The following is a 9,857-nucleotide window of genomic DNA, read 5'->3' as shown; positions in this document are numbered from 1 at the left end:
TCCAATTGTTGCCACTAATGAGAACAGTTTGTAAAGCTGAGGCATTGCACTGTCCAACTCCATGTCTTTAAGGAACACCAAGTAATCACACAGCTTTCCCCTGTTACCCTGCAAGTCCTGATCTGAATACAGGACTTGAAGTTCTGACCTCAGTCTTCCTGAATCAAAGTGATGGCCATGAATGAAGGAATGAATGAATGAATGAACGATCTAAAAAAATATTAAACTCTGTAAAACTGAAACAAGGAATGTGGTGTATAATTGTGTGAAATGTATGATGAAAATCAAGCAATTTCGCCAAGCAAATATCAAAGAAATAGGTTGCAGCAGTTTTATTTCGACTGAACTTGAGAAATCCGCGATGGGACTGAGCGCGAATAGCTTCAGTGATTCCTTATAGTACAGAATCGCTGTCAGTCAAAAGGAGATGCAGTCTTTCGACAGACCCTCAATCATCACGCAGAAGCTCGGAGTCCGGGCCAGCCACTCCCATTCACCCCAGAGACGCTGAGCGTCCGTGGGCGGGACATAATCGCAGCGTTTATCCAATGACCGTCTAGTTTCGAAGCGCTGAAAAAAACCGTTCAAAGCAGCCCCATTGAAGTCAATGGACGCTGGGCTTCAATAGGGAAATGCACTGTGACGCTGCGGGAATGTATGAGAAGGAAATCGAGTCAGCCGACCTGCTATATGTAACTGATTCTGAACGAACTCGTCTTTGAGATGAACGTTTTCTAACGCATTTTTAGTCAATAAAATGTTAATACAATAGTACATATTTGACCATTAATTTTGTGACATTATAAGGGAAGCCGAGCTTCCCTTGCAGTCTTAAAGAAATCGCCTCTGGGCTACACACACAGTTTTTTGGGCAGAACTCCAAAGCAAATGGATTCTAAAGGAAAGTCTCGTGCTGCGATTGAAAACTAATCCCTGCGAGTATGGTGTAATGTGAGATGGCCAACATTTGGCAGAAGAGGGTTTTTTTACATGATGAATGGCTTTGCATGTGCACGCAGAACCAGTGAACACCCCTAAATCTATTGAATAGGATACACAGTCTTTTTCACTCTCCAGATACATAGATAAGTTTGTCTGCCACTGCTAAACAAATCAGCACTGGGGCTCAAATCACATACTTCTAGACCGTTCTTGAGCACGATCACTAACCCGGTTTCCCAATTACAGATCATATTTACATATTAAAAACCTCTCATGTCATCCAAGCCTTCTAGAGTTTTTTAGATTTGAAAAATATATTTTCGGTGTAAGGCCAGACTTTTCACTATGAGACACGATTCATGACAGCAATCACAACAACAGCAGACACTTTTCTGTGTTTTGAACATCGCTTTGAATTGCGTTGAATTGAATCCAGTTGGACAAGGATGTTTTAGATTTGGTGTGTCATCTAGTAAAACGCTATCACTAAAAAGGCTAATATTGCTGCTTCTGCATGCACATGCAAAGACATGGTTTGTAGACAGTTCATGATGTGACTTACAATGTTTTCGGGCAGAACTCCGTGCTTTACCGGATTTATGAACTAATACTACTGTAACATTGAAACATTTTATTGTATAAATAACATATGTTTATTATTAGAAATGTAAAAGACCAATTCTCTCCTCTGCCAAAAAGTTGGGCGTCTCCCATCACATCACGCCACGCTGACGTTGATTCATTTTCCATGACAGTACAACAAATACCTGAATGAACCCTGATATACAAGAAAAGCAGACATAACTTATCTTGGGAGATTCTTATCTAAAAGAGCGAGGGAGCCATTGCTTTGCTAGTTTTACTTCTACACAGAAAAATAAATGCTCAAATAAGAGTCCATTGAAGTTCTTACCACAATGACTCAAACCTTTTTAGCACTCTGTTTATACAAAAACTCCCTGATTGCTTCCTTAATAAATGACTAATCTCCGAATCACCCATAAGACAGAGCATGAGACATCAAATCACATTACCAAGCCTAATACAGACCGATAATGTTTGGGATTTGATGACTGTAAAAAGGCATAGCATGTGAATTACATACATTTAATACTAATCAATTTTATTCAGTGTGAAATAATGCACTGTGAATGGGGACACTGTAACTTTGGAAGAGACCCCTTTCATTAATATGGAAATGTTTCCTCATAGGATTGATATGTTGAGACAGGAGAACTTCTCTCTGAGGAGACACATAAACACAGACCAAACCAGCAAAATGTCTACACAGAATAGAGATTAATTCATCTGAGTACTAAATATCAAGTACAGTAACATGAAAAAATATTATTTGATAAATTAATATTATTCTGTTATTATTGTTGTTAATGATTGTTTAGAAGCTGATGAAGTATCTCACTACATGCAATTTCATTCTTTCTTGAATTACTGTTACAATGAACTAAACTAGACAGCAGCACAAGTGGAAACAAACACTCTGACATGGAGTTTGGTGGGTTTGAAAGCATCCAGCTCTTTTGGCTGAGTTTTAATCGGAATCAATGCCACTCCTTGTGCTCAGTGCCACTCCTTCTTGCCAAACACCTCAATCAGCACATGGTTCAACGGATACAGTTATCAGATTTTTAAAAGCTAGAAAACGTGTTGGTCCAGTTTGTCACCAGAACGTCACCAGAACGTTTCAATAACTTTTTAAATAGTATAAATATTGTTGAAAAAGAAACACTTTTGATAAGCATAATATACAGTATTATATTATAATATTGTCTAAATAATTAAGTCATAAATTAATGGCAAACTGGTTAAATGGTCTGGTGTGTTTCATTATCTCACTCATTAAGCATACTCCACCCAGAACACTACACAACTCAATCAGAGGCTCAATTTCTTTTATTTCAAACATAACACATCATATCTCCATGGAGCTCAGTTTGAGCACAGGGGGTATGGTCGTGCTGGAACAAGTTTGATCATCTTAGTTCCAGTAATGGGAAATTGTAATTCTACAGCAAACAAAAGCCTTCTAAGCAATTGTGTGCTTTGTGGCGAAAGATTGTGGAAGAACCATATTTGGTAGCAGGAGACACTTTTGACACAAACCCTTAGTGTAAAATTACAGGTAACGTTTAATAGTAATGTACTGTCTGGCCATAAAACAGTAAGAGGCTGTATGTTTTACAGAGTGGCTGTAAACATGCAGCAGTTATTCTATTTTCAGTTTGTTTAATCACTAACACAGTACAATACTGTAAAATAACTATTTGCATTCTAGGATTGGTTTGACTTGTGTGTGCCAAATTGCAGTTACAGTTCACTTCAGCCAAAAGTGACATCTGGGACATTAATGAACAAAGTTCAGAATGAATTATTAGTGATAATATGATAATCCAGGGGTGTATGAATTTTTATGTAGCTTTCTAAAGCTTTTGAGAGCTTCGGTTAACTTTTTTGTTAGCATTAGCTTCCCACTGAGGAGGATACATAGACGGCACTACATTAGATCAAGAAATATATTTTTGACTAAATAATCTAACATCTGTACATGGATAAATGGACTTTGAAATGTGACAAGACAGAAAAAAAAATCATCTGGATATTTATACAGTAAATCAAATCTTTTTTCATTTAAGTTTCTACTTGAGCAATACACGGTTAACACTGTTGTCCCGAGTGCACTAAGTAACTTTCATATTTTAGATTATTCAGCAATATACCGCATGACATTTGTACAACCCGCTCTGAAAAATGTTACCGCTTATCAATTTTAGTGGCTAATAAATGAAACAATGTTTTTTAAATTCATTCCTTTTTTTCTCCAGTTGTATCTGAATCTTTAAAGATCATCAATTACTTTATTCATTTATAGTTATTTTGTACAAAAATGTGCAATTTTATAATGTATAATATGTCATGTTTGATGTTTGCTTATAATGAATGTATGCATTTATAGACAGCTGATGGCACCCATTAGTAGAATATGATAAAACAGTAGTGGAAAGCACTGACTTAATTGTTAAATACAAATACATTACCATGCTGTTACATCCTTCAAGTCATTTTTGACATTTCAGGAAGAAACTAGAGATTTTGTGTACATTTTTAAATGTTAATTGTTTAACTGTTGTTTAAAAATAAGTAAAAAAATAAATTCTAGCTGATGGTCACTTAAGCTCATAGCATGCTGTTTTCTATATATACTGTTCTAAATATTAAAATTATATTATTAGTAATTATTTAACAAAATAAAAAAAATGCACCAATAACACTATACCCCAGTGAAAATTCATTTATTCATTAAATAACACAGATTAATGTTGCACAATTACATAAAATTACAATAACATTCAGTTTTTGGTAATACAGTGCTATACCGTAAATGGTAATTAGTAGAGACTGTAAAAGCACAGTAAAGTAGCTGGCAAAATCAGTCACTGAGGCTATTTCTTAAGGTGCATTTAAAGCACAGCGAATTCAATATTGTAAAGCTAAAAATCTGATTATTGAGTAACTATCGTGTTTTGTTATTATCACATCATTCAGGTTTATCTGCTCTAACTTCATTCCGTGTCTCTGCTTTGCTGACAATCCTCAGAATAAGTCCACATTTCTTTTGACTGATGAATTGTACAATAAACCTGCTATATAAAGAACTAAATAATAATAATAATGATAATAGTAAAAGTTTATAGCAAATTATAATATAAAATGCAATGCCCTGCAATTGAGGTATTTATACAAAAGAATATTTAATCATTTCATTAGATATTTAAATGTAATATTTCTATAAATCTAATATTTTAAATTTAATTAGAGGTAATGCAGTGGTTAGGATGTTGGAATTCTGATGAGAAGGTTGTAAGTTCACGTCCTAGCTCCATTAAAATAACTGCTGAGCCCTTGAGCAAAGCCCTTAAACCATCACATACTCAGTTGTGAAAATTATATAATTGTAAGTAACACTGGATCAGAGGTGGGAAATAATGAAGTACAAATACATCGTTACTGTACTTAAGTAGATTTTTTGGTATCATTACTTTACAATGTTTTTCCCTGAACTTTTTACTTTTACTCATTACATTTTTACACAAATATCTGTACTTTCTACTTCATACATTTGCAAACCAGGCTTGGTGCTTTAGTTTGAATCAATTGATCAATCATGATCAATATATTTTCTTCTAACTGCGTACCTTTTCAGCTCATTAACCTATTTCCTGTCATTATGTGGCTTTTTCAATGTTCCACTTGTGTATAATTTCCTGTCTCTCACACACCACAGATGTAGACTAGTTTACGAAGCCAACAATGAGCGAGGCAGAAGGCAACAAAAAGTATGGGGTAGCGTAGATGAAGAGGGAGTCAACGATGTAAACTTGACTGAAAACAGTGACATTCCTGATCACCTGATCATCATCATTATTTTTCTCTGCTTGTGTTCTATATGGTGAATTCATGTTTATTAATGGCATCATTTCTTTACTCGGATATAAACAAATAAATAAACTTCACCAAAAAAAAAAAATTTAATCAGTAAACATTTGTTTTACTGATGCAGCAAGTCTCAAATCAGCACCGAAATCCTTAATGATGCAGACAATTAACCCTCCGGGCGTTTTGTGGCAATTTTCCCTTTTCGAAACGAGCTTAAATTACTCTGTATTTTTGGATCGTACAGATAACAGCAAGAAAAGATAAAGGGTGCATGCTCTGCACAGAAAACACACAGAAATAAAACAACCCGGATTTCAGTTAATATTCGCCTCATAAACATAATAATAATACTTTTAAATAAACCAATTCGCATCGAAAACAAATATTCTCTGATTGTGTAATCCGTATGTAAGTTAAAAGAGGTACGTTTTTCCCGGTATCACCTCATTAACCATCCGTGTGGAAACAGCAAAGGTTCCATTTGGTGTCTTGATGATTTACGTAATTTAAAGCACCATAATTAATTACAAATATTTAAAAGAATATTTTTTCTTCATGCTCTTTGTTAAGTTTGGTTTCACATACATTTGCATAAAGCATCCATATTTCTCCATGCCCATGTTGTTTTAAGCATTAAAAAATTACTGTACATTTAGAACAGATGTAAAATGTATTTAAATTTCAATAAGTTGCGATTAATGGTGAGTTAACTGATGACAATCAGTCGCTTAATCGCGATTAAATATTTTTAATCAATTGACAGCCCTATTAATATGATGTGAGGTCCAGTTACCAGCATGACACTAAAACAGGTAGTAATAATGGCTACTCTTTACTTAAGTACATTTCAGAGCCCAAACTTTATTTATATTATTTATCTTTATTTAAACTTGAGTAAGAAAAGTGTAGGCAATACTTCAACTTTTACCGGAGTGTTTTAAAACATGAATATCTGTACTTCTACTTAAGCGAAGGATGTGTTAACTTTTGCTACCTCTGCTTTGGATAAAGGCATCTGCAAAATGCTGTAAATGTAAATCTTACATTTTACTTCCCAGAGTATTTCTTATCAAGTTTGCACTGTATAGTTTCTATTATCCCCACTGTCGCAATGCTGTAGATTCCTTAAATAAATTCTCTAAAGCATTCCAAGATAAAAGCATAAATGGCATCTTTAACATCATGCTATTATAAGGATCAGCTGTGCACTTGGAAAATTTCTATTTGGTCTCCTCCTATTGAATTTGGAGGCACTGACCTGTGTTCACTGCAAATATTTGGACGAATTAAATATTTATTCTTCAACGCCCTGTTTTGGCACACTGAATTTTTTAGTGCAGCAAGTAAGAAAAAAAGACTATACATGGACACAATCAGCCATTTCCGCTTACCATTTAATTCAACACGCCCTTATACTGTAATGTGATCAGAACGTCAAAGTCAGAATGAGGTTTCAGCTGACGCACAATCGTCTGATATCGGTATCTTATCAAAAGTGTAAAACCTTAATCAGGGCATCCCTGCATGCTGACTAACACCTAATATCGTGCCCTTGTGGTCAGAATACTTTTTTGTTGTTTTATCTAGTTTTATCATAGCATTGCTTTTCAAGGCATTTACGCCCAAACAAAACACTGCTGCTTTGAAACTGAACAATTAGCAAAGTTGAAGATGGCAAGCCCTGGAAAGAGTGTGTACTCAATATTGGGTGAGCATGTGTACTCAGGCGTGTTTGCTGAAAACCTCAATACAATGTTTACCTAGAGCAACAATAATATTCCAATCAAAAATATGAGTTATGTGTGCAACAAAGCTGATAGTCTACTCATTTAACTGGAAAATTCTCCAGTGCTTTACTTAAAACCAACCATTTTCATACACAAATAATAAAAAAGTAATAACAAACCCTATATATATCAAATGCATTCAGTCATCAATCAGCATTTTAGTTTCTTTGCATGGCAGAATTTCTACTATTTGTGCTGTATACATGTTAAACAATTAAGTAAATATTGACATTTAAATAAAACAAAGAACAGAGTACACAAGGGATAGTCCACCACAAACTGTATGCAAATACAGTGCACAGTATGTTAGTGAATATGTAAGTGTAATTGTTACCTATTAATGACTGAGCAGTCTAAAATAGAACAGGGATAATTGTATATACAGAAAAGTAATGTTAGTAAAAGTAAGTACATATACATAAGTAAACTGTTTCTTCATGTGAGCAAATTTTAGTTCGCTTATTTTAAACACTGGAGATTCAAGTTCAAATTGGAAAGTCTGAAGGTGTGACATTTGTTTGAATTTATTTCATTAACCATTGTAAAGTAATGGAAATAATCCACTGGCCCAATGTATACATAAAGTAATGTGGATCCAGGAAGTGCCAAGTACAGGTCACTTGATAAGTCACTGGACTCAAATAGGGTTGTTAGGCAGATATATGAAAAAGGCAATCTTTTAGATATATAATAGCAGTGGTGGACAGTAACGAAGTAAATGTACAAACCCGATTCCAAAAAAGTTGGGACACTGTACAAATTGTGAATAAAAACAGAATGCAATGATGTGGAAGTTTCAAATTTCAATATTTTATTCAGAATACAACATAGATGACATATCAAATGTTAAAACTAAGAAAATGTATCATTTCAAGGGAAAAATAAGTTGATTTTAAATTTCATGGCATCAACACATCTCAAAAAAGTTGGGACAAGGCCATGTTTACCACTGTGTGGCATCCCCGCATCTTTCTCTTTATGATGCGGCAAATGTTTTCTATGGGTGAAAGATCTGGACTGCATGCTGGCCATTTCAGTACCTGGACCCTTCTTCTACGCAGCCATGATGTTGTAATTGATGCAGTATGTGGTTTGGCATTGTCATGTTGGAAAATGCAAGGTTTCCCTGAAAGAGATGACGTCTGGATGGGATCATATGTTGTTCTAGAACTTGGATATACCTTTCAGCATTGATGGTGCCTTTCCAGATGTGTAAGCTGCCCATGCCGCACGCACTCATGCAACCCCATACCATTAGAGATGCAGGTTTCTGAACTGAACGCTGATAACAACTTGGGTTGTCCTGTTCCTCTTTAGTCCGGATGACATGGCGTCCCAGTTTTCCAAAAAGAACTTTACATTTTGATTCATCTGACCACAGAACAGTTTTCCTATAGATTTTTAGTTGGCAACGACGAATGGCACGGTGGATTGTGTTCACCGACAATGTTTTCTGGAAGTATTCCTGAGCCCATGTTGTGATTTCCATTACAGTAGCATTCCTGTATGTGACGCAGTGCCATTTCACGTTGTTATTATGGAGTATTGTTTGTAGGGGGCCCGAAGATCACGGGCATCCAGTATGGTTTTCTGGCCTTAACCCTTATGCACAGAGATTGTTCCAGATTCTCTAAATCTTTGGATGATATTATGCACTGTAGATGATGATAACTTCAAACTCTTTGCAATTTTTTTCTGAGAAAGTCAGAAAGTTGCAAATTGGTCCTTCAGCTGTTCCTCATATGTACATTTAACTTTTCCGGCCTCTTATTGCTACCTATCCTAACTTTTATGGAATGTGTAGCTCTCATGAAATCCAAAATGAGCCATTATTTGGCATGACATTTCAAAATGTCTCACTTATTGTCTCACTTGTTATTTATATTCTATTGTGAATAGAAATATAAGTTTATAGGATTTGTAAATGATTGCATTTCTTTTTTATTAACAATTTGTACAGTGTCCCAACTTTTTTGGAATCGAGTTTGTAATTCGTTACTGTACTCAAGTAGGTTTTTCACGTATCTGTACTTTACTCAAGTATTTTCCGTTTGGGGAACTTTTACTTTAACTCCACTACATTTCAAAGTCATATATTGTACTTTTTACTCAACTATATTTTGCAAGATGAGTTGTTCCTTTTTATTTATGAGTGGATAAAAACTTAACTGGCCAAGCACACATAAAGCCACCAACCAGGGTAGAGCACACGCTCTGTTTTGATTGTTTTGTTTGCTGCTTGGCAGTGGCGGAGTTAGACATAGGCGACATGGGAAGCCGCCCATAGTGGCAACTTGACAAGGGGCGGCACGGGGCGTCCACACAACAAAAAAAACTTTTTTTTTTACCCTGTTCATTTGCACGCCAGTGTCAATTATCACATCATATGGTTAATGAACTTGGTCGAGACTCGGAGCGTGCGCCCACAGCCGGATGTTTCTTCACTAATACATTCAGATAGGAGAGGTTATGCATTTAATGAAATAGGCTAATAACTGTATATCACTTAAGTTATGCTGTGTTGCCTGCTATGGTTTTACACATAAAGCAACAACATTTCTTTTAGTTTGCATACCGTTATAATTTATAGTATGTAAATAGATTATTGATCAACTTATTGATTTGAATACCTTTAAATGAGGTGATGTCATAAAGGTTTTCTGTGATTAAATGATT

The sequence above is a fragment of the Silurus meridionalis genome, chromosome 9 (genome assembly GCF_014805685.1).
Source record: "Silurus meridionalis isolate SWU-2019-XX chromosome 9, ASM1480568v1, whole genome shotgun sequence".
In the NCBI taxonomy this organism is placed as follows: Eukaryota; Metazoa; Chordata; class Actinopteri; order Siluriformes; family Siluridae; genus Silurus; species Silurus meridionalis.
The sequence above is the reverse complement of the archived record's forward strand: the minus strand, read 5'-3'. Positions refer to the sequence as shown.